The sequence below is a fragment of the Anas platyrhynchos genome, chromosome 5 (assembly GCF_047663525.1).
Source record: "Anas platyrhynchos isolate ZD024472 breed Pekin duck chromosome 5, IASCAAS_PekinDuck_T2T, whole genome shotgun sequence".
Classification (NCBI taxonomy): Eukaryota; Metazoa; Chordata; class Aves; order Anseriformes; family Anatidae; genus Anas; species Anas platyrhynchos.
In genome coordinates this window covers 46,434,826-46,460,140 of record NC_092591.1, presented here as the reverse complement: position 1 = coordinate 46,460,140, position 25,315 = coordinate 46,434,826, and the positions used below count along the sequence as shown (strand labels likewise).

General features: G+C 45.3%; 1 protein-coding gene across 3 annotated transcripts in view; it reads right to left on the bottom strand.

Annotated features, from left to right (window-relative positions):
* The window catches only part of TSPAN4 (tetraspanin 4), a 393,576-nt gene that overhangs the window by 307,045 nt on the left and 61,216 nt on the right, over positions 1 to 25,315 (bottom strand). For 2 of the 3 annotated variants that reach the window (XM_027459702.3, XM_072038961.1), the window contains exon 2: positions 23,523 to 23,615. The gene's annotated coding sequence lies outside the window, so the exon portion shown is untranslated. Of the gene's footprint in view, positions 1 to 19,079; positions 19,099 to 23,522; positions 23,616 to 25,315 lie in introns of those variants that run through there. The other variant, XM_072038960.1, reaches the window with a different exon arrangement.

Genomic DNA, 25,315 nt, shown 5'->3' with positions numbered 1-25,315 from the left:
CTACCGAGTTATCTAGACGTTGTTCCCGCATGGGCTTTGGCTGGAAATCTTTAACTGCTCCTCAAACTTCTCTTCTAAGTTACCCCTAAGCTTTAAATTCAGCTCACAGCTGAGGCTGTCTTGCCACATGCTTTATTCTTTGTATTACAGTGACACAGGAATTTTTCACTTGAACTCAAGGTCTGCTTGTAGTGGATTTAAATTTTGTGCAACTGCTAAAATGAAGAGTGAGTGAGTGAGCTGAGTGACCCCCTCCCCAGGTCCAACTACACCTAGGTCACACCAAGCATCAGCTCCTCCAGCTCTGGCCTTGGCAGCAGCACCCTTCCTCCCATGTACGTGGGCAGGCTTGGGCAAGTTGCCTCATGCATGCATTGATCCCTGACAGAGACTTTCTGCCACCACAGGAGACGTGATGTAAGCACCTAAGAAGTCACTGTCTGGAACCTCTCTGGTTTTATTATGAAGTGGCTTGGATCAACAATGCCATCAAATTGGCTAAGAAAGCTTCTGAACTGTGCAGCATAAACCATGAAAAAGGTCACGTTATGAGCACAATAATCATCTCCAGGATGGGCTGCTCCAGCCTCAGGAACTTGTTTCTGAGCTGTTCTATAAATTTGGATTTTTAGCTTTTGCCCCACAGCTCCCCCGAGGCCGGCCCAGGTGACAAGAGAACAGCAAACATCACCGTGTGCTATTTGCTTACATTACTGGCAATCCTCCTTGCCAAGGCAACAGCTACCGAAAGCTTTCACAGATGCTGCTTGTGCAGGATTATTAATACACTTCCTGAACAATACTCTTAATGAGGAATGGTGAGACTTAATTAAAGTGTAAAATAATTAAAAGGCAATTAATAGCAATAAGAATTTTCTGATCATTTTCTCCCATGTTTAAAAATGAAAAATATGAGGGAAGGTACTGCCCAGTATCCGTGGTTTTCTTTAGTTCTTAGAAAATGGAAGAATGAAGAAAAATATTAGACAATCAGCTAAAGGTTTCAACAAAGCAGGCAAATTATAGGCTGATACAGTAGAGATAAAAAGGCACGTTTCTCATGCAAACAAAAATCCCTAGCACGCTTGATCTCAGTGTAAAAATGAAACATAATAAATACTGCGATACAGAACCACAAACATTCTGCCCATTGGTCTAAAAATAATCTCTTGTTCCCTTGACACTCGTCTTGATGCTCTGGGCTCACAATATTTCCAAACGCACACATAATGATCTCAAACACGTGGCTGGGGCAGGAAACAAACATGCTCTAACCTTGAAGGAGAAAAACCTTGAGAGCAATCCAGTTTGAGCTGATTTTCGTTCCTCTATTTCAAGAGGAGGGGAGGAAGGGAGAAAATAATACCTTCTATGAAAGTTTTGTAGCAATAATTCAGTCAGAACAACAGTTTTACTGGTGCAATGAACAAGTCACTGAAAAGCTAATCCTTCCCATTTCATTTAAAAAAAAAATCTTGAAAAATGTATTTTCTCCTTCTGCAGTTTCTCCTACTATTTAAGCACTGAGATAGGAAGCAGAAACTGCTTTGTGGGAACAAATGGGCACCAGACTCTCTCATCACACAACGCAGGCTGCTTTAGCTGTATCCCATCCTGGCTCCCAGAGTGCACGTGCCAGAGCTCATAATGATATTTACGGACAAAGCAAGCATGTGGGAGGAGGGCAGATGACGTCCTAGTTGCTCTTGCTCACTGAACTCCATCACTGACTACTGCCTCAAATCACACGTTCACTGAAGCCAAAGCATGTAGAGACAGGCACGTGTTTTCCTTATGAGCTTGCCAGACAGACAGCTCTTGTCCACCTCCTCCTTCCATAGAGACGAGGGAGCTTCTACTGCCTGAGCTGAACGCACAGCTCCGCAGTGTCCCCAGGTATTAATATTAATCTTATTATTATTGACTGGGTCTTGCACCTCTCTGTGGAGTGGGACAGGCCAAGACAAGGCTGACAAAGAGAGATGGCAGACAGATGTCAAAACAAAGAAGGACAACAGAGTTTTGTTACATTAATGAGAAATTACAAGCCTGAACAGTGACATGTTTGCATATTCCCGTGATTCACTCAGACTGCAAACTCTTCAAGGGAAGCAGCTTCTCCCCCTTCCTATCTTTGCAGTGCCAAGCATCAGCTGGTACAGAACGGGATTCGTTCGACACAACGCCACCTCCAACGCAAACAATAAAGCACGTGTGCTCTCAGCACGGACCTGTGACAGGCAGGGCTGAAGATGAGCAAGAAATAAGATGCTTACAGAGTTTATGAAATGTATTCTTCTTCTCAAACTCAGGGTGGCTTTGACTGTAAGCGCCAAGAAATGAAAACAGGAAAGGTGTACCTGTAAAACAGTTTACATGCACAGTGAACAAGCATCTGTAGTTTTAACTGGAAGAATTCAAAGGAAGGAAATCATCCTGGGAACGAGCCACGTGGCACCTCTCCAGAGCCTCTTCCTTCTCATCACTGCCAGCACACTCCTTATCAGTCCTGCTAACTTGCATCCAAGGAAACCCTTATCGACACCTAAAACCAAGGTGACTGAGGCACTGCCACATCCTTTTCGTTCTTCTGTAGCTTCTCCTCCTCCTGGAGGGAACACATCCCTTGAGGCTATCACCTCTCCAGGGAGAGGAGCCATCACTCAGGGTGCATACAGCAGCTGACGCCTCATGTCCCACACTAGTGCAGCCCTTGGCCAGTATGCCCTTGTAAGAGTTACTCAAACTCTCTGAGGTTGCCACCTCAATGATTTAATCAGATCCCTCTATCACCACGCTGTAGAAAGACCCATGGCAAAGCTTGCCACAGATGCTTGCTGTTTGGGGCCGAGACACGACGCTTTTCCAGAAGCAAAGTGCTCGAATCGGTGTCGAAGTCGGCTTTAAAATAGGGATCGAGCGACAACTAGTGGGGATCCTTATAAGCGCACCTCACTGGATTTCTCTGGATGCAATCTGCATCAAGACCCCAGCCCACTGGAACAAAACAGCTGCAGTCTGGTTACCCAGAAAAGCCCTCCAGAAAAGCTATGTGCACACGCGGTGAGGCTGGGAAAGTGCCCATCCCACCGGCAGCTCTGCCTTAGCAGCCCCCTACAGCTGCTCAGCACTTTGCACAACCAAGTAACCAGCAACAGGAGAAGCCAAGCCCATACCCTGCTGGGTAAGGCAACAGGCACACGCAGGTCCAGCCAGCCCCCGTTCACTCCCAAATGTCAAACTGGGAGAAGTGACCAGGGCAAGAACCAGAAACCTGGAGATGGTAGCGTGATCTTCCTCCAGGTGCACCCCTTTCCTTGAAGTGTTCTGGCTATCAGAAGGCTACAGCTCCTCAGCTAGAGGCTGGATTGAACTATCATCTTTTAATAGCCCATGAATCTCTCCCCCATGATTTTTTAGTCCATGCATGCTAAGAGCCCCAGAAACATGCTGTAGAAATGAGTTCTACACCTCGGTGTAGAATTCGGTGTTGCAGAAAAATAGGTTTTAATTTTTATTTTTTTTTAAAGTAATACTTCTTACTTCATTAGATGGCTTCTAATATCTGATTTATGAGACGGTGAACAATCACTCCCTAATTTATCTTCTCTTCCTTATGATTTCATTAGCCTTCTCTTGTGACCTCTCATCTACCTCTTTGCCAGACTGATCAGTCTAGAGATTCATGAATTCATGCACAGAACAAAAATTTTTATTTTATTTGCCTCCTTAATCACCTCTGAACACTGTGCTAATGTTTCCAAGATCTGTAACACCATCACAGTTCAGTAGTACCAGGCCCTAGCACAACACTACAGCTCCAACACATTCAGACAATAATTCTCCAATGCAAGTGGCTGGAATCAAACAGCACAAGACATTGAAAAATGCATTTTGAGGAGGTTTTTTGGCATGTACCTTGCCCAGTCTTCCTGTCCAAAGTGCTGCTGCTGTCCTGGAGCACGGCCACTGAGACGTGGTGGCTCATGCCACTGAAACAACCTCGGGGTTTGATAAGAGGTAACAAAAGAAAAGAGAGAGAAAGATGGGAGAAGACAGTGCCAACTATGGATCTGCTTTGAGAATCCTGAGTTAACATTATCTATTTGCTAGTCGCAGGGAGCTGTTTCTTTAAGGAATTTAAATCACAACAGAAAGGATACAGAGAAAGCTGTAGATCTGTCAACTTTTACTATTGTTATAAATCTCTCTTCTTCTTGAGGATAACTGCTGTGTCTTTTAGAAAAGGGAAACAAAAAAGAAATTTAAGTTTCTGCTTCCCCTGACTGAGGGGAAAAAAGCCTATGAATTCTAACCCTAAATGGTCATAAAGCAGAAGACAAATTAAAAATAAAACCCAGCACTGTGAAATAACCTCCCAATTTTAAAAAATCTCCTGCTTTTGAAGTTATGACTTATTATCTGACTGCTTGTGGATTGGCTGCATTGTTGCAATGAGACCAGAAAATATGTCAATTAATTTATTAATACTTGCAGTTTCAATTTTCACGGCAGGAAGAGAGATATGAAATAGTGAACAAGAAAAAAAAAAGTTTAATCTATCTCCAGAACACTTCATGTTTTTAAATCATCTCTCCACTCAATTGACATCCTGAATGCAGCCTGCTCAATACATAAATGCAATAAATTAACATGGGCTACAGATAAGATTCAGAGTCTGCGGAAGCTAAACTTCCCTAAGAAATAATCAAGACTTCTGAGCTACTTCCTGAGACGCCCAGAAAGATTTTCCAGGCACGACTCCAATCAGCAAACGCCACAGCACTGTCCCTCAGGACACCAAGACAGAAAATGGGTCCACATGTATGCATTCGGTGCTTCCTGAGGGTAGGGTCACCACAAAGTCTCGGTGGGGATACCAAGGACGAGGCATTGCCTGGCTGGGTCTGCAACGTGGGGCAGTCACTCAGACACCAACGTGCAGGTTTGTAAGCACAGAAGAGTCACAAAGTCAGGTTTGGAAGGTTTAATGACCACAGCCACTTCCCTTCTACCACTAGGAAGGGCACTGGGGCATCCAGAGACAGTTTGTTTGCTCAGGTAGAGCTATTCCTTCAGGGGTCAGTACATACCTAATTGCTTTCAGTACTCACAATTTGGCAACCTAGACTCTTAAGCTGAACTAGAGGATTACATGAGTGCCCTGTGCTCAAAATAGGAGCAAGGACCTTGCAACAAGGCCACAAAGCATGTCACTGGGCCTTGGTTCTGCATGCTTTGCTCCTGGTTCCTCACGCTCACCAGGCCGTAATCTCTTCCTGTGAACACCCAGCTGAAGTGCCTGAAATGGGACTAAACTGGTCAGCTGCTCTAGCACAAATCCTACTCCTGTAACCTTCACTTGGGCTGCCAGGGAAGACTGAGATGATGATCTTTGGCTGAATGCTCAGGCAAAGCCCAGCTGTGGAGGACTAGCTGGCTGTCCAGTGCTACACGAGAGGAAAACAAGTCATTAAACACCACGGAGCTATTCAGAAAGCAGCATTCACATAGGTGGGAGCAGAAACCAGTGGGGATGGTAAAAACATGGAGAGAAAGGCCCAACACATGTAAAGAAGCCACAGAAATACTAGCAGGACACATGGTTAAGGAGTAGCACATTGAAAAAGCCACAGGAGCTGACAAGAAAGGAGCATAAAAAATGGCAGAGAAAAGCATAAGGTGGAGCGACATGTCATAGCTGTGCCTTCATTTGAGTGACATTTGTGGGAATTTGGATGTAGATTGAGGGCAGCCACAGTCACCCATTTCTATAGCAAGGCGGAGGTGAAGGCAGGAGCCTGACGTGCACAAGAGGTCTGTGCTGCAGCACGTCTCACTTCTCTCAGTGGCACTAGCTTTGTCTCAAAGGCACAAGTAATGCTGCAGCACTTATTAGCATCAGGTTGCTAAAATATAGCGATCCTTGCACAGGTGGAAAAAAAGAGATGCCTGGAAATCCATCTCACCAAGGAACAAAACGATCCTTATCTCATCGAGCAAAGTAAGCAGAGCAGCAGAGGTTCCCCAAGAACGATAGGCAATTAGAGGGAGAGTCAAAACCTATCGAAAAATCAATGGGAAGATTCACAGTCCCACGCAGATCCGCAATCAGGCCCTTTGCTTTGGTGCACGTACATCAATAACGGGGCTGGATATATCATCTCGCCACATTAAAAGGAAATAATCCCCACGTTAGAACAGGACTATGGTCAGCGAAACAAAAAGCATTAGAAGCAGATTCTGGCTCTGGCTGGGGGAGTGCAAGCGTTGGGAGGGGATGTAATACGCTGCATCCTGTAAACAAAGATTAGAGGGGAAAAAAAATATCTGTATGAAGCCAGCCATGAGAAACATGTGGGTCCAACATTAGGGTGTTTATTCAATAATCCCACTTTAAAGGCTTTATAAAGTATACAAACAACTGAGGCATGCTAAACAATGAGATAAAAATAAGTCCATAGAGTTGTCTGCCATGGGAGAGGAGGGGAAAGAGATTCTCTTTCAGGAAGGCCTTCATTACTACTCGCACCGAAACCCCAGCAAGTTCCATTCCTCTCACTGGTGAGGAAGCACATGCTCCTCTTATGCAAACCTTCAAATCCACTGCACTTTCGGAGGAGAAGAGAGGAGGAGAGAGCTGCCTCAAGCACTTGGTGGCCAGTATTAGATTTAGATAAGCTATAAGGAATAAATTATTTACTCAGAGTGGTGAGGCCCTGGCACAGGCTGCCCAGAGGAGCTGGGGCTGCCCCAGCCCTGACTGTGCCCAAGGCCAGGCTGGATGGGGCTGGGGGCAGCCTGGGCTGGTGGGAGGTGTCCCTGCCCATGGAACTGGATGGGCTTTGAGGTCCCTCCCAACCCAAACCTTTCCATGGTTCTACGACCTCCCAGCTTGTTGCTGACAGGAGAGGGCTAAGGGAAAGTTTCGAAGAGAACAAGAGCTGTCAGCTCTATCGTCCCTTAACTGGTTCCCCTCTCAGGTGCCTGAGGTGGCGTGGAAGAAAATGGCAAAGCGGCTTCATGGCAAAGCGTGACAAACCAACCCTCGGGACCGACAGAGCAGATGGGGACGGGGCTGTCTTGGCACTGCAGGGCTGGGATCAGATACAAGGAGCTCCAGGAATGAAGACAAGCACTTAGCGCTTGGGTAGTGGAAAAGGAAGCCCTGGGAGGTGGAGGAAAAGATGTTTAAAGCATTAAGCAAGAAATACAGTATTTGTAAACATTCCTGGAACAGAGAGAAAGCGTGCAGCTCTGACAGACAATGAACTGTCTCAGGAGCCACACAGGCTGGAATGAACTGCGCAGCTAGAAATTTTGCAGATCGCTGTTGCAGAACCGTGCCTTGGAGTCTTAACTTTAGAAAACCTAGGAGAACTGCGCTCTAAGTCACGTCTGAGCTTGCAGCCAACCAGCCACAGCAGACCAGAAGGGCACAGCTGCCTTCAGGCAGCCAGTGACAGCATTTAAGTTCTTCATCATCCCTCGAGGACACAGAAAAGAAACCAACCTACTTTTATCTAGTTTGCAACGATAAAGCCTGGTCCTCAAAGGAGCCTGGTCCTCAAAGCTCGTGGTCTAACCACTACTCCCCCATGCTTCCTCCCCTGTTGTTCCCTACACCAGCCAGGGCTGCAGGGAGCGGGGCTCAGAAACCAGTCAGCCTGACGCTACAGTCAGAGTTCTTGGTCGGGATGATGTGCAGCTCAAGCAGCAAAACAAGAGTGGAGAAAGCAAAAAGTCTTTCCTGCTGCCTGTTAGCAACCTGACCACCTCACCTCAGCAGCTGTTCCTTCAGAGCTCAGCACATAACAGGTTGCATGGCAGCCCTGCCACTAAGCCCAGAGGCACAGAGAGCCCCCCACCATTCCCAGCACCAAGCTCCTAAGTCCTCTCCTTACCGGCCACAGGCACGCTGCATTGATTCACAACAGGCCTGCAGCCACATGAAAATCCTCAGAACAGAACATGATTTTAACACAACAGAAGATTTTTACTCACTGACACTTGTTGCTTATCCCAGAGCTAACTGAATGCAGAGCTCCACGTGATTCTTCATGCAAAGCCACCGCAGAACTGCCAGCTCCCACCGTGCGCCAGGGCTTGCACCACAACGCAGATGTGCCCAACGTGATACATGTTGTGGCCTCAGCCCCAGCCCCAAATTACAGTAAGTCAGCAGTAACAGTGTGCTAGCTGAGGCACGGGATCTGACCGTAGCTTTTCACGTGTCCTCTCAGCCTGCTGCAGCTGCAGGATTGAAGCTAGGCAGCTCTGTACCTTACAGCTAAGAAGCTCGTTACCACAGCTCCGCTCACAACACGCACAAAGCTGCAGTCAGACAGACTGGGTTTTACTCCTCCAAAAGGCTCTGCCTAAAAGCCATGCACTGATGCCACACCAGGAACGACGCAGAGCCCTGAGCTGATGCAAGCCTCTCCCACTTGACAGAGAGGGGGAGATCCAGGTTTCCCAAGGGCCTCACTGAAAGAGCTAAGCATCAATTATTAACTGCTCATTCATTTTCAAGATTGACAACGTAACATTTAGCTGAGTAATCACAAGTTGTATCAGTTAACTCTACAGATTCATAAAAAACCTCTAATGTTTCCCATGCACACGCAGAATGAGTGAAAAGAGTACGTGGGGGCTGGAGGGGTGGGCAGAATAGAGCCATCCTACGCTGTACCTCCAAAAGCACAAACACCAGAATGGGTATTTTGCTTTCAGGACAAAAATCAGCTCTTATACTAAATCACATGGCTCTTAAGTTTAATCTACAGTAACGATGCTGGGACAAGACTTTATCAGCCCCTAGATACGAAGTTGTGCAGAACTAAGAATACAGACTGCAGCTGGGATGAAAATCAGCCTCAGAAATTAAGATAAGTTTTGTGAAGGGCGGGGTGATGGCATCTTTCAAGTATTTGTACAAATTTTAAGTTTAACCCTAGACTCTCCAATTTTTTGCCTCTTTAGCAGCCATCTGTTGCAGCTGGAAAAGCTGACTGCAGGTTTCTTCCCCACGAGCCTTGGGAACAGATATTTCAAGCTCCTACAACTTAGTTGGAAAGGGTAAAGGAGGCCAAACTGTTGAAACAAAGATTATTTTTTTCTCCAGAGTGTTTAATTGAAGTGGACATGAAAAAGTCCTTGATTTAGAAACAAGTTTTTACAAGCCTAAAAAAACTGCACGGATCAGATATTTGGAAATGCTGGACAGAGTCATTGTTTCACCAGCCCTCAGGCACCCTTGACTCTTTCGGGAAGTATCTGCTCTTCATACTCTCTTTATGCGTTATTTGGCTCATGCTTTTTTCATCACATATTTGTTTCCTCCTCCAAGTGACCATTTAAATTGTAACCCGTTCTGACACCAGGGCAAAGAGGTCTTTTTCAAATTTAAAGCAATTCATCACTGAGCTAAGATCTGAGCTGCACTGAGAATAAATGTGTTCCAAAAACACATCGCTTCGAGTCTTCACACAGCCATTTGCAATGCCTGGTGCGATCATACAGTCCCGAGGCTTGCTTTCTCCAGAAAGGCTTTGGCATTTACATCCATCTCTGGCAATTGTCCTATCCTGCAGAAAAGCCGAGTGTCCAGAGCGGTGATCTGACCACGCATTACTTTGAGCTGCAGACTGACTTTTGCCCATGTGCTTGTGCAGAAGCTTTGTAGCAGACGTCTGTTCTGACACAGGACAATGGTTACCCCGTACCGACAGACCCAACTGAGAGCGTGTCCCAGCTGTTTAAAAAGAAAAATCCATGGGATAAATCCCTGGCATCTTTATGCAGCCAGGCAGAGAGGTGAAAAGAAGAGGTTGTATTTGATTGATTTCACAAATGGAGAACTGAAGCAGAACGTTTTGATATATAAAGCCACATAGGCTCCTAATCCTCTTGAGATCAAGTGAGAGTTACAGATCTAAGTGATTTGGCTACAACAGATATGTCCTGTTACATCAACTAGATTTATGTTTTCCAGGGCAGTCGGGGATAAGCTGAGGCCTCAGCCCCAGTTTCCTACCTCTCAGCCTCTGGCTTCAATCTTGTACAAACAGATGACTGAAGGCTGAGAAACTCCACCACCACAGGAAGGCTGGCTCAGGCTCCCACTACGGCTCTGCCCTGCTGCGTGGTGTGGGGAACTGAACCAGTCCCCTGCTGACGTGTGCCAAGCTACTAACCTCTGTAGCAGAGCCCCTGAAGCCTAGCCCAAGAGCTTACAGGGCACTTCCCACCTGATACACCAGCCACAGACAGCTAGCTTCCTTCCCTGCTTTAGAGGGGGGGGGGGAGGCAGGACAATTCCTAGTCCGGGGTAGGTGCATATCCCTCCTGCAGGGACAAACTGCCCCGTTAGCATCTGTCATATCAGCTCGTCCAACTCTCCCAGTTTTGACAGTTTACTAAGCACCTAAGCTTCTTGAGAGAGATCATTATACAGTAATCTCTTTATGGGAGGTTACATTTTAGATGGTTTTTAATTACAAAGCTTTGGGTCTCCAGGTTTGACTGTGAGTAGGGCTTAATACATGAAGACCTAGAGAAAGCAGTATAGTGCAAACCCATAAACCCTATAATGTCAGATTGAGGAATGTGCAGGGACCACAAGACAGGGACAAAGGGGGCTCGAGCCTCAGAGCTATCTACCCAAAAAGCAACAAAGCCATGCACACAAGAGAACGGAAAAGGCAGAGTTCAAATAGGCCATCTCAGGCGTGCCTTTAGTCCTGGGTACTGCGTATGGATGTAGTAAGTCAGCTCTGCAGTTTGTTCGTAGCTCTATACCTCACGCACAGTGAAAGCGGGCTCAGTGCATACCAACCAGGGTGTGACAGCTCCTGTGATATTCCAAGTGGCATTTCTGAAAATAGGCTCCAGGACACAGGTTTAGGTCTCCAGGTGACACGTCCAGAAGAGATTGAGGTATATGCCAATACCTGAATGAACATCAGTCTTCCTGTCAGTCCCTCACCCGCAGCCTTCTTAGCCATCAAGCTCTTGTGATGCTTCAGAAGATCACATCTAAGATCATAATTTCAGTAGTTGTCATAGTGATATGACAGCATGCTGATAGAAAATGCAAACACCATACAAAGAATTCAGGAAAAGACAAAATTCTCACAGCAACTTTTAGAATAACATATGCACCATGTGGATATGTTAATGTGCTGTCTTTCAGCCTCACAGGCTGGGCCGGAAGGTGGAAGAGGTATTTTTTTTTGCATGTGTTTTCAAGAATACTTATGGCCTTAATAACAGCAGCAACACTTCTTGCTCACTCAGTCTCCAGAGTTCACACTTGGGATTTGCTGTCTCTAATAGGGAATGCAACTTGTGTGTCCTCAAAATCTTAGCAATGGTGGTTTTGTTTTGTTTTTTTTTTTTTTTCAAACAATGCTATGTTAAAGTTTCACACCACCAATGAAAGGCTCACTGTAAACAAATCCTCCCTACTGCAGCTATAGTCCAGCCGCCGCACACGCTGCCCTGCAGCCACTTCTCTCTGATTTAGCATCACAGGCTATTTGGCTTCTCCGAAGGACCATTAAACTGCTGACCTCTCCCTCCAGATGACCTAGCGTGGCTGTGCCAGCTCTATCAGTGTGCCAGCCAGCTGGCTCCGGCATCACAGTGCTTCATTAAAGCCCTTGAAGAGCTAGGACATGAGGCAGGGTTACACAGCAATGCCACCTTAACAAGGAGAGCTCTGCCATTCAGGACTGGGAGTCAGGAGAGATGCACGAGTTTCTGTAGAAAAGTGTGTTGTCCCCAAACAACACAACACAGCCCAGAAGCGGGGTGATTTCACGTGGCAGCATTTAGCTGCCCCCGCCAAGGACCTGCTCCCTCTGCAGCCTCGCAGGGTGCAGCACAAAGCCTGAGTGCTGATAAAAGGCTGCCAGAGTGGCAGGTTTACACCCCGGCCTCTCCAACACACTGACCTTGCCGAGCAGCTGTGAAATCTCCCTGGAACCTCCTCAGCTGCATGCCCTGGTCCGTGCTGCTGGAAAAGGTCTCTGCACAGCGCTCGGCCCTGCTTTGACTGACGGACAAAAGCACAGTTTTGACTGCTGATGCTAGTCCACTGCGAAGCAGATTTGGCAGCAGACAGCCAAACAACAGGTAGCTGTAATTCCAGGAAAGTACCAGCCTAGCCATGATACTGGCCAGGTATTTAATGTTTAAAGACTGCCTCTGATTGTTTTATTCAACGCAGCTCGAAAGAACGCGTGCTGCATTGCTTAACCTCAGCTGAGGCTTTGACCCCAGGTCCTCAGTACCTGTAAGAGCAGCTGTTTGATTCAGCTCCCCCTCTCCCTAGCCCAGATTCATCATTTCCAGCTAAAGGAAAGGACAGTGTATTTGTTCTGTGCCAAAGCCCCTGGGACAGAAGACAAGATGAAATGGAAATTTTTTTTTTTTTTTTTTTTTTTTTTTTTTAAAACAGGCTTATACAACTGCTATGGTCCAAATGAAACAAGATGGGTTCTTAAGAGGCTAGGTCCCCTGGTACAAAGCACAGGCTGAATGTTATCAAGATGGTACATGCCAGTCATTAGGATGCTAATTGGCCCTGACAGAGCTCTGGTGACTGAAGTGAACATCCTAGCTGTCACTACCTGGAAGCACTGCTGCAGGGAACGGCTCCAAGGAGTCTAAAGGAAAGAAGAACGTGTGAGGAGATAGAGAGATGTGGGGTCTTTATAGCTCTCTACAGCTGTCTGCATCACATATTTGAACAAGAGGAAAAGTACTTCTGTCTTTCTACATCATGCTGCTAAAAATTCCAATAAAAAACACACTTTAGGCAATTTACATTTAAATAGGATTTGCTCATGAAGTAGATTATTTTGCTGGTCATGTTTACAATTACTTTCCATCCCCATTCCCAGGACTCCACGACTTGTTTCCAGTATCATCTTCTCTCTCCCTGTCTCCCAACCTATCCAATTAAAACATCCAAAAACATTTAACTTGCCAAATTTCCCCACCAACGACTCTTTCCTGCTGCTCTCTTCCCATTGGAGCTCTACTTCATCATGAGAAATGCCGGTGTGTTGAATGTCTTTGTTCATTTGCTGGATGGCCAGATTTGCCATTCACTCACTGGCTTCCCACCACTTTCAAAGCAGGGAATCAAAACTGAGTGCTCAGTGTCCGCAAAGAGCAGCTGTTTCCAGTTTTGGTTGGACAGCATCCTCATGGGGCTGGGGGAACGCCAACAGGGAGGTGCACAACTGAGGTTTGGAGTAGCTATAAATTAAAGAGAAGACTGAGGGTGGTCGAAATGTGGTTTGCTGAAAAGTAAATGTTATTTGCACATATTGATTAATGCTTGCAATGCAGGTGAGTCCTTCTTCCTTGCATGCCATGTGAATTCCCAGCCACGGATGGATGCACAACAGGACCACAGCTCCTTGCCCTCTCTGCTGAACAGAACTGTTTCCAGCTAGCCTCAGTTCAGCATCTCAGAGTCACTCTATAGAGGAGAATACCTAAACAGGGCCAGAAGGATCCTGGAGAGCCAACAGAATTTGTGCCTCTCCGCTGCACACTGAACCTCATTTATAAAACAAACATGACTCAAGAGTGTGTGCCTCCTATTGTCACTTCCATCAAGCCCCTGCAACCAGCTTCACTTTCCTGTGTAAATGGGCTTCATTGCTTCGTAAAATGAATGTATTAGTCATGAATAAAAACCAAAAAATTACTGGGGAGGGAAGCAATACTAAACGTACCACAGTCAATAAAAGGCAGAGGAAAAGAAAAATATTAGCTGGAGAGTTCCAAGAAGGTTAGTGTTACAAAGCAACAAAATATTGGCTTTGACACAGGAAAAAGCCCTCCTGAATACGAATGTGTTCCATACAGTGACAAAGAAGCTATACTTACCTCAAAGGAAACTAAGTAATATACTGTAGCACCTGAGGAAAGGGAGGAAGGCAGAAAAGGGAGGCAAAGAAACAAACGCAAAGAGAATGAGGCCACCAAAAACTGTTTCATACAGATTCCTCTGTGTCAAAGGAGATTTATACCTTCCCCTTGGAAATTCAGCATTCAGGAAAGTGGACTTAGAAGTATAACTCCATCATAATACCTCTTTCCCAGTCCCCAGGGAACTATAATACTGATTTACTGGTCAAAGAAATAAATGTGTCTCGGAGTACCATACAAGGCACTTTTTCCTTTCTGAAGTTAATCCAGCTCTAAGATGGATAAGCAAAAGGCCAACGCTAGTGGAAAAATACCACAGAAAGTACTCGTGTAGATAAAAGGAGCTTTCTGAAGGCCAATGCTCCTGTCACGATGGAATAATTTTTGTTCTCTAGACAGAGAGTTGGAGAATAAAAGCAGAAAAGATGCAGCACACAACCTGCTTCCTGGGTACCAGGATGTCTGATGGTGCTTTGCTGAAAATACCTAATCAATTGAACTGAAAAGCAGAAGTATTTCATACAGGATTCATCTGAGCAAGTGTCAGCATGGACTTCTGCACTCGTTGCCTGGACTGCCAATAGAGTTGCTGGAGAACATGAAACACTTCCAGTGCAGAATGCATTTTGTGCTAAAGCAGTTGTCTAAAACAGTGTCAGACGAAGTGTGTCCTAAAACATCTCCTCTTTACTGACTGAAAGGACAGTCCTCATAGCTCAGAGGCAGCCAGCCAGTCTCTAGGCATCTGAAGCTAATGGCAGATTCACTTCACTGACTGTCAAACTGATGACAGCACACCTAACTTGAGACTCGAGTTCAGACATGGAGTCTGCAAAAATGAATCCTCTTTTTTCTGTACTGACTGGAAGTCTTACTCTGGAGAATGCAAATTCAAGTTCTGAGTTTCTGTACAGTCTATGTTACCAATTAAAATGAATCAAGATGTAGCCCTTACAGTTGCAGAGATAGCCTTTTAAACACACCCAAAATGCAAATGAGAGCAATGCTCTGTTCATGAGCCTGAAGATTGATACAAACAGCACTTCAGCGATGCTTGAGAGCATGAACCGAGCCAGAGGAAAATTCTCAAGACAAAGTTTTGTCTCTTCAAAATTATCCCTTAGATTCATGTTGGCAGGTCTGCCCCTCAGCTTTTAATCCTGGGTTCAACTGCTGCTTCCAGGGGCAAAGGGGAAGATAAACCCCTGCTACTGTTAAAACACTTTTTTTTTTTTTTAGATAGGTGAACAAAACAAATTAGTCCTAAAATGGAACTTAATGATAGAGACTGCAAGTGTCCATATCCATGCCCTGGCTAAAGAACTCCTACAGCCCTCACTGACCAGGGCCCCACTGGAAGGCCACGGGTGTCCCTTCACCTCTCCCCTTTCAGGCCTCATAAGACATCTGCGTGGAAGCAGGTAACAAAAGCAATCTGCACAGCCCACAGACCTGCTCTGTACACAGGTGAGATGCTCTTTGGGAAAAGCACAGCCAGAACCGGGTCACCTTCACCAGGATGCCAGCAGCCCCCTGCTGCCCACTATCTTGTCCACATGCTGCTCAGGATGAGAAGCTCCCTGGGTGTGTGTCCAGGTCTGAGAAGCACGACATGCCTGCTTCGTACAGACCAACTGTACTGGGGCTATGGCTCTCACCAGCCTGGAGGATGAACTGTGTGCTCCCTCCCTCTGGGAGGGCTGGGCACAGCTGGCACCAAGTCTCTATTCAGGCAGAAGTATTTGCTAATGCAGCGGTCATTTATTCCACGCTGGGCTGAAAGCTCCCTGGTTAAGGACCGTCTTCTTGTCCTGGCGTTGTACAGGGTATGAGTATACTATGAGTTACTAGTCATGGCTCGTAAACGTTTCTGTGGTGCAAATAAATAAACCAGTCTTAGACTAAATTCCAAATAAGAGGCTGTTTCCAGGCAGGAAAAAGGCACAGGAGACATATTCAAGATTACAAGGGGTCGAGCTAATCTCTCAATTCGAAGTAAACCAGACCCTGACCACCTTCTTTATCAAGGACAAATAGCTATGGGGAAGCTGCTTCACAACTCTGCAGCAGTTATTTATTAAAACTGAGAGATTACTCCTACCTGCAAAAGGCAAAGGGACTCCAGAAGCACCTTCTGCAGTACACATGAGGAACAGTCCAATCTAAGCCTCAATTTCAAATGCTAATTACTTTCCAGAACACTCACCTGAATTTTTCCAAGCTTCCACAGAGGATTAAAAAATAGGCTGGTACAGACATCTTCAACTTTTCCTCCTCTGAATTTATATAAATTATGTAATTTTACTTTTAAAGGACTACAGCAAGTGACTAGAGGAGAACTGCACAGTGAACTTTAACACTACATTTGATACAGCAGGAAAAGAATACTTTGAAAAGTAGCAGAGTTTTTTTTTTTCCTCCCCAAGAGCACAAAGAAAGAAGGTAGAAAGGACTATAATTGTACACCTGAAAAGTTATTCAAGGATAATGGGACGTGTGGCAAGTTACTTTAATGGCTGAGTTTATGATATACTTCAAACGATACAAAAGAGCCCCGGTGCACAAGGATGGCTGCCATCTTAGAGCAGAGGAATACACTTAAAGATGGGTGCTTTCTTAACATATAAATCTGACAAGTTGTACGAGCGTGATGGCAGAGCAATCTAGCAGGAAGGGGGCTCATGCTAGGATTTCAGTTAAAATCCTGAAGGCAGCTTCCTCACCATCACCACCACCCCCCCTCCAAAAAAAAAAAAAAAAAAGGACATTAATGGACATTTACTTAATTTTAGGACAAACTGATGACTAGCATCCTATCCTAGCAAGAATACTCAGTGAGAGCATTAAGCTCAGCTAGATATCACCACTGCTTCAGGTGGGTTGGGGGGCCACCAGCTGATCTCCCCTAGCTGCTCTGTGCTACCATCGCTGTAACCCCAACAGCTAAGCAGCACGTGCCACCAGAAGCATTTAGTAAAGCACAAGGGCTCAGCTGGGCCAGACAAAATGCCATTGCCCCCAGGTTGAGGACAGATACAGAGAGCAATCGTGCAGTTTGCTCTCAGACAGGCACAGAGCCTGCAGAACAACCACATCCCAGCTCCTGACTTTGCCTTGCTCACAACCACATCCCTCTATTCTTCAGTGCCAGCTGAAGGGAAATGCTACTACACAAAACAGTGGGAGAAATGCCTCAAGTCTTCATGATACACAAACCCTGAAGGAATGCGCATTATAGAAAGATTTAGTTTGCTGGCATGAAATCAAACGTATAAACCAAAGATTATTCACAAAGATCAAGACAACCTTCAAAGAAGCCAGAAATCCAAGGGGAGGCAAAGTATTTCCAAGTAGTTCCACTTTCTTCACACAAGCCAGAGAAGCTCAGAGAGAGGGTCATAAATAATGGACTTTATTTTCATTCTTTGCATATATTCTTGCTGGTGCAGTGCCCAGTGTGATCCAGGGATGGAAGCTGATAGTCAGACATTTTTGGATACTGAAAGATACCTTAAAAGGGACCTTTACTTGGAATGGGAGTGCTCAGATTCTGAAACTCAGATCTGGCTAATTCAGTAATTGTTTTTACATGTTCTACAAGTGTAAGAGCACTTCCAAGAAAATGAGAGTTCTGAATAATAAAAGCCTCAAGTAAACACACACACACAGTGCATTTCAAGATGCAGTGGCTAAGATGTTACCTATTCAAATTAAGGTACCTATTTAAACATCAAAGGAACCATTGACAGAACTCTCCTAAAGCAGAAAAAGAGCCACCGTTGCTGATGTCTTCAGAACAAGACCAGGAAATCTTTCTCAGATGTATAACCTAGCTTAAACCACAATTGATGGCTAGATGCTGAAATTAATGTTACTGAAAGCAGCCCTTTCCCAGCCACTCACATTGTGAACGGTTCTGGGCACATGACAATTCAGAGATGATTAGCTGAAATGAAAATAGGTGCACAGAAGTGCTGCTAAGAATAAGAGGCCTCTCACGGGAGAGCTTGGCTTGTTCAAATCGGCAGAACAGCCTGAAAATGGACAGGATTGGTCCCTGAAAACAGACTTGGCTGGGGCAAGTAGCAAGAAATAAGAGCTGTTTAACCCGCAGGGTAATCCTGGTGCAGAAATGAGCTAAGATTTCTGTGCTGGAGGTCAGGAGAAGCTGAGTATGGAGCAGAGATCCTCTGGAGCAGCCTCCCAGTGGGAGAAGCGGAAGAGAAGAAGAAAGCAGATAAAGAAAGAATTTGAGAGTCTGCAGAAAGGGCTCCTGTCCCGTGTTGATCCTCAGCAGCAGGGAGCCTTCCCTGGGACAGAGGCTTGGAAAGTCAGGTTGTCTTTTCCAGCTCTGAGCTCACACGCAGGGTTCAGTACGTTGGTAACTAGCAAGAGGAAAATTAGGAACCCCTGACATGGAAGGATGGGGAAAAACAGAATTTACTTTATTTCCAAAACAGGAAAGGGTTTTTTGTTTGCTTTGGTGTTTTGTTGTTGATTTTTTTTTTTAAATAAACACAAGTGTAATGTCTGTTTTTTGTCAGTTCTCCAGCAGCACAGGAGGAGACACAACAGGGTCAACACATTTCAAGAAGAAATGATTCATGACGCAGTCCTGAGAAGCCTCTACAGGCAGTCCAGACAGGCTCTCCGCAATTTTGCTGCCAGAGGGAGACTTCACATAAGTTCTGTTGCAAAGATCCTTATCTCCCATTAACAGAGGGAGAAGAAAGCTTCACAGATGCTGAAGAACCAACTTTAAAGCCCAGAGATTCAGGGGGAATGAAGAAAGCAGCAATGCTCTGCATTGGCCAGATGACACTGGCTGCTGGGCCATCGATCAATCCAGGGACCTGTGCTTCTTTCTGCAGACTCGATCCACTTGCGCTAGATTCATCAACCCTTTCTACAGCACACCAAAATCAGTACTTATATTGAAGTTAAAGCTCAAGTCATATCAACCTAATAAGAAAGGTGCTAGTTGCTCTTGTTCTCTCTAAATCAGAAGCAACTTACCATAAAACCATCAAAACATACATCCTAGGACTCAGAAGAGCTTGATTCCCCTCCTCACTGTGCCCCTGTTCGAATGAGTTACATCTGACAGAATTCCCTACTCGCAGCCTTACCTCTTACCAGATATACTTTGGGATCTCAGGAAGAGCATCCACCTTCGGCGGCATAGCAACATCTAATTGACGTTCCTGTTTTTACCAGAATCCTTCCCTTCTCTGCATCTTGCTACACTGGGAGCTGTGAATGCAAACTGTCACCAAGCCCCACCTTTCCTTGGAAATTATGGGCTAAGCCCCAACAGAAGTAACCAGGAAAAAAAAGTCATGCAGGAAGGAACAGAATTCAGCCAAAGTCACAAGCTTTCCATAACCGCCTCATTGTCTCAGAGGCCCTCACTCTCCCCTTCTGGACACAAAGCTTCCCCTCTCTGGAAAGTGTAAAGGGACTCTTGTGTACTCAGAACTGCGATGTGAAAATGAAATTGTGTGGTGATGATCTTGAAACCGATTTAATGAAGCAGTTTAATTCCACCCTTCCTTCCTCCCAACTCCACCCTCCCCTCCGAGGAAGGAAATTTGTTTGGGTTAGCGAGGTGGGGGGAAAAAAAGCAAGCTAAAAATAGACTTTTTGCCTTAAAAAAAGTTAAAGCTACAAATATAAACAGCCTGAAACAGGAATGCTATTAATCTACCCTCCAAATTCCTACAATGCTTTCTTGTTCAGTTCTTCAGAACGTTTTCATAAGGATCAAACACACAGCGTTATTTCTGCAGAGCTGGTGGTACCCCCAGAACTGCCTGCTTTCTTGCAGCCTGCATCCTCGCATTTTCTAAGGTGACTGGCTCTGGCATGAAGAGGATCAAGTTATGGAACAACCAAAGATATAATACAAGATTAACCACCAGCATATTTCAGCAGTGCCCTTGCATTCTAGGAGCCAACGTGGAGAGAGAAAAGAGGGGAGGAAAGAAAAAAAAAAAATCAAGGAAGACTGAAGCCCCTTGAGAGAGCTGCCTTTTATTCTCACGTTCCCAGCTTCTCATAGCATGCTGCCACAGACTGCCACAGATACTGCTATGATACCTGATGAGTTACATTTAAATAAAATAAAATAAACAAACAGGAAAAAAAAAAAAAAACACCTCCCTCTTATAGTAGATGAGCCCTCTGGAAGGAGAAAGGAAATGGCTTGCTTTCATCTCGGAGTTCAGAGGGAATGTTTTATAGCTGTCAATCCTAGCCAGGTTCTACTCTTTGACACGTTGGAGAGCGCATCTGAGTGAGGCTATGCAGCCACCAAACAGCCGGTCTCTGAAAAAGAATGGTGACATTTGGAAAGCAAAAGTCCTTCCTGTGACCCTAACGTGAAGCCAACACGGGACAGGCAGGCCAGCTGAGTTAGGCAGTTTGACCAAACAAGGCAAAGCACTGTGAGCCACACGAGGAACAAGCTGCTGCTGCTGGACACCGGGTGAGGAACACGAGCCTGAAGCTGTTTGCTCCTGCTGCTGTCCCAGGTCTAAGCAAGCATTTTCACTCGGGAAGGCGAGATACACTGGGTGCTCGGAGCCAGACTCGACGCTGGGATGACACCTGGTGTCACTAGCACAGTACACAACCTTCTCACTTCCCATCCATCCAGTCCTCATTCCTCATCATCTCACTGTGACTGCTAAACAGACTTCAAGGATACAACTTGTGCTGGGCAGAAATACTAGAGAAAGGTATCCTAATACTTATTTCTTTAACTACTATACTGGAACCTTTGCTAGCTTTGTATGTTTATCCTCAGCTCCCATCCTAGATGGGAAGAGTCCTTTAACAAAAAGGAAACTGGCACAGAGACTAAGTCACGCCGCTGAATTCTCAGAGGGAATCTGCATGCAGACCAGGGCGATGAAGTTGGATTTGCAGAGCTCTTAATTAGCTTCCAGATCATTCTCCTTTCGAGAGCCGTGCGTGCCAGCATGCACTTGTGCAACTTACAAGAAGCCCACTGGCTAAACAAAAGGCAAGTCAGCAGCAGAAAGACGAGGGTGGCGCGGGTCAGCGTTAGCAGCACGTGCGAGGCATCCAGCATCACACCTGCTCCACGGGGAGCCTTGTTCAAGCAGCCACAGCTGCAGACTCCTGCCTCCGCAGGCTGCGGCAGCCAAGTGTTATAGCAGGGAATAGGCCTTCGACATCACCCTCTGACGCAGGCTAGTTTTAACGAGTGGAGGTGGCTGCCACGGCTTCAACCTGGATTCAATTTTCTTAGAGCACTGTAACGGATCAGAAGGGAATGGACATCAGCTCGAGAGGAACAGAAAGCAGGCTTAAGTGTGGGGATGCAATCCTGCCTTCAGTCAATGTCAAGAGCTTCAAAAAGCAGCCTGGGATATTTCTTTGCAGAAGCAAAGTCTAGGGCTCCTTTACAGCACTCAGCTCAGTGCATCTCCAGTGTGCATAGCAGGCACTGTTCCCAGTGACACCCCTTTACGATTCCCTTAAGATGGTACCACCACAGCTGCAGATGATTTTTCAGGAATTTTAATAGATCTAAACCGGCATGTCTGCACTACAGTCAGGAGACTTGGCTGAGTATCTGTCCATGCATCAAGAAGCCTCTGCTAGGAGCAGTGCTCTGTCAGTTGACACAGGACGTGTCTCACTTAAAGCTTTTCTCCCTCCTGTATTTTACCCAGCACGAATTCATGGTCTAGTTGTCAGGCAAAATGCCTGCAGGCAGGACCAAGGATCTAAAGGCTTAACGGGGGGGAGGAAAGGAGAGAGATTGCAGGCAGCTTCTATGACAAGATCATGATACCTTCAGCAGAGGTATCTGCATCATCTGCAGATTTACTAGAGAAACTCAGAGGAGAGTACAGAAACTGAGCTTCAGCCTTTTATCTTTTTGTGATTAAAACAGTCATTTCTGCATGGCACTAAATTAGAAGGAAAAAAGCAGCAAACTAACCACCATATCCAGTGCTGAGTCCCCCATCACAGCAGCACCACGTGTGCTGCACTTGCTCGCAGAGACAGGAGCGGAACTCAAAGAGTTAAGAAATCTTTATCGCAATGATCAGGAAGAACAGTGCTAACGTGAGGCACACCACGGCCTTGATCGATACTCCTAATACATAAAATATGCATCTTAGAGGACGTCTGCAGCACTGGAAGCAGCCTTCCAGCTGAGCAGTTGCTTTTCCTTCGACTCTGCCTTGCCTCTAACTACTTTTCATTAGAAAGATTACCTTCACTCAATATTCAATTCCTGACAGGTATTCTTCACCGCGTACGCTGCAAGCTGGCTGCATCCTTCCAGGCAAAGAAACAATAGCTCTATAGAAGCGACCTTTTACTAAGTCTTTTTTTCTAACTCTTATATAATTTATGCATCAGCAATACTGACAAAGGCTAGAAACATACATTTAACCCAATTTTTTCCTATATCCTTTCAGAGGACATGGGGCCTTTCCTTTTACAGAGTTGTTTCCTGCTGTTGTCCTTGTTATTTCTCAGGAGAAGCAGTTACCTGAGCACAAATACTTCCCTTCCACCCAACCCCCATAGTCCAAAATCTATAGCATGTCAATATTCAATGCCATTTAATTGTACAAGTGTCCTAAGATCCCTTAAGCACTTACCTTTTTGTTTGTTTATTGAATCCTCAAGCTTTCCTCAGAGCAAACAGTTGCACAGGCCTAGATTTACTCCTGCCCTTCTACTCTTGCAAACAGAATCCCCACATAAGATACAAAACCAGAGATGACTTTGCAAACAATCGTTATATCATTTTAAGCTGTGCAAAATATCAAATATCACTTGAACGTGTTCTACTGTGTTATTGACAGAAGAGAATTATTGATAAAAGAATCACAGGCAAGTTATGTGAACATTCACAGGTAGCTGGTAGGACTAGGGGAGCATTCTTCTTCAGTATTTCATTTAGGTAGGAATTATTGAAAAATTCATGGAACAAGGATTTTCAAGAGTTCATTTGGTATCCAAATAGCATAGGTCAGCAAGCTTCCTTACAGCCCTAAGAATATTCCAGCCTCTTGTTTTAAGAGTACACCTAAGAACAGATTCAGCAACACTCCAGCAGTATGACACTTTCTCCTTTCACCTACCTATGAATATCGGTGTATGACGTGCTTTCTTCTGGCACTCCGAATCAGTAGACAAGTCAATTTTCTTTGCCCAAGCAATAGTTTTCTCTCCTCCGTTTAATTAACTTAACTTTACTTCAGAAGCTGTTTCTCGGGAGCAAAATATTTGATCCAATTCTCGTTTTGATCAATGGACACATAAGCAAAACAATCGAAGTATGAGGCCCCCACCTCAAGACACAGCAAAACTCAAAAGCTTTCCTTTTCTGGTACCTGCACAATACCAAGCTCCCAGTATGAAGGGGAAAAAATGTTCCATACCCATTTGGCATGGGATCAGTAATTTTTTTGTGGTAGTAAAGTGAATGTACAAAGTCTAAACAGAGAACACGATTGCTTTCATGGATTACAATTAATGACTCCTCACTGGAGAAAATAGAGTATATAAGAGAAACTCACTGCGACTGTGGTTTTACAGCTGGTACACGAGATGCAGCTGGAAGTTGCTGTTGATCTCCCACAGCAATAATGTCCAGTTCTTTGGTGGTGCTTCTGCAAGAGACAAAACAATAGATTTCTGAGTAAAACAGGCAGGCAGAGATGAAGCATCACTTCAGGAACACTTCAATCTGTGATTACTGCTCACTACTTCATGGTCTTCTCCCCACACACTCTTCAACCTCGATGAAGTTTGTCACTAGACTGAAACTCAAGTCACTGAAGACAGACTGACTTACTGAAGAAGATCTCTTCTTCCACATTTCCAATACACAATTAAAAAACAGTTTAAAAGGGGTGACATTTTCTTAGGAAAGCCACACACAAGCTAATAAAGTGAGAGTGAACGTGCAATGGCAAGAGACATAGCATGCTGGGCAGTCCAGCTGGGAAGTCCAGGTAGAGAGTGCCTGTTAACATCACCCTGCAATTTATGGTCCGCCAGCAGCCTAAGAAACAAGCTCTGTTGCTCCTGGAGAACAAGGCACGGAAAGCATTCAGAAAAGAGCACAAACTTATGTTTCCTGTGCAAGGAGAAGGTCACAGCAAGTGATGGTGATAATGATAAATCTTTATAAATCATTCAAGTTTCAGACTTTGACAAATGCCACCAAAGCCAGCCTGGTTGGTGGGAGCAGCTTATGTATCAAATACCCCGAAATGAAAGGCATCTTCTGCATGGGAGCGATAGAACTGCATAAAATGCTTCTGCACAAGGAAGAAGCAGGGTTACAGCTATACTCAAATGCACAGGAATGTTGAAACGCATCATCAACAGTTTGGTTCCACCTCCAGAAGTAGCGGTAAGGTCTGTAGTGTGGATTGACCTCTTAAAAACAAAAGCCCTTCCTCCTCCACTGTAGTTTTATCACAGTTATAGTAGGTGAGGGATCACACTACTGTTTTGTGCCACAGGACTTTTTTTTAAATGTATATCAAGCATAACTGTTGGAACTGCAGAGATTTTTAGTTAAGTGCAATGCAATTTGCACCCCTGTAATGTCCTTAGGGTTAAAGCTCAGCTCCTAAAAACAGAGTGACATCCCTCCTGACCACAGACAGCGAAGAGGACAGCCTCCTTCCCCATTTTAAAGGCATTCAGCCTGTAGAGCAACCATGGCTGGTTTGCTACAGCGTGACTCCTTAGACCAAAACCAGATGGAGAAGCCCAAACCACAACACCTCACGTGTAGAGTGCCACTAATTTCCAGCTGCTCTAGAAATCCGGCACGACAGAAAGCAGGCTACGTCCCTGGTACATGTGGGAGCATTGCTGCCTGATGTTTCACTGCCACATAAATCAAGCAGGCCCCCAAGGAGCATCAGCAGTGCATTCCCTGAACGTTGCCTTGTTTTGGTTTGCCTCCCCCCTTCCCCCCCAAAAAAAGAAAAACACAAAAAATACCAAATAACGAAGGAAGCAAGTATCAAGTGTTTCTTAAGGAGAGTTGCCTGACAATTTTTAGATTTTTATTGTATTTTTAAACTTGAGAAATACCAGAAGCAACATCACCTTTTAAGGCAAAAGGCAGCTGAAAGCTAAATCCTTCTAAGCCAGAGTGACTCACAACAGCAAAGACTTTTCCTAGAAAAACAAATTCAATCACTGAGCAGAGCAGTTGAGAAGCCCAAGTAATAACGATGCCAACCCATCCCTCTCTCCCCACAACTTCTGTGGGCTGCTGTGGACCGGCTCAGCAAGTGCTCCTGGCTGCTATGGAAGAGCAAACGAGCTGGACAGAGCAGTGCCCAAC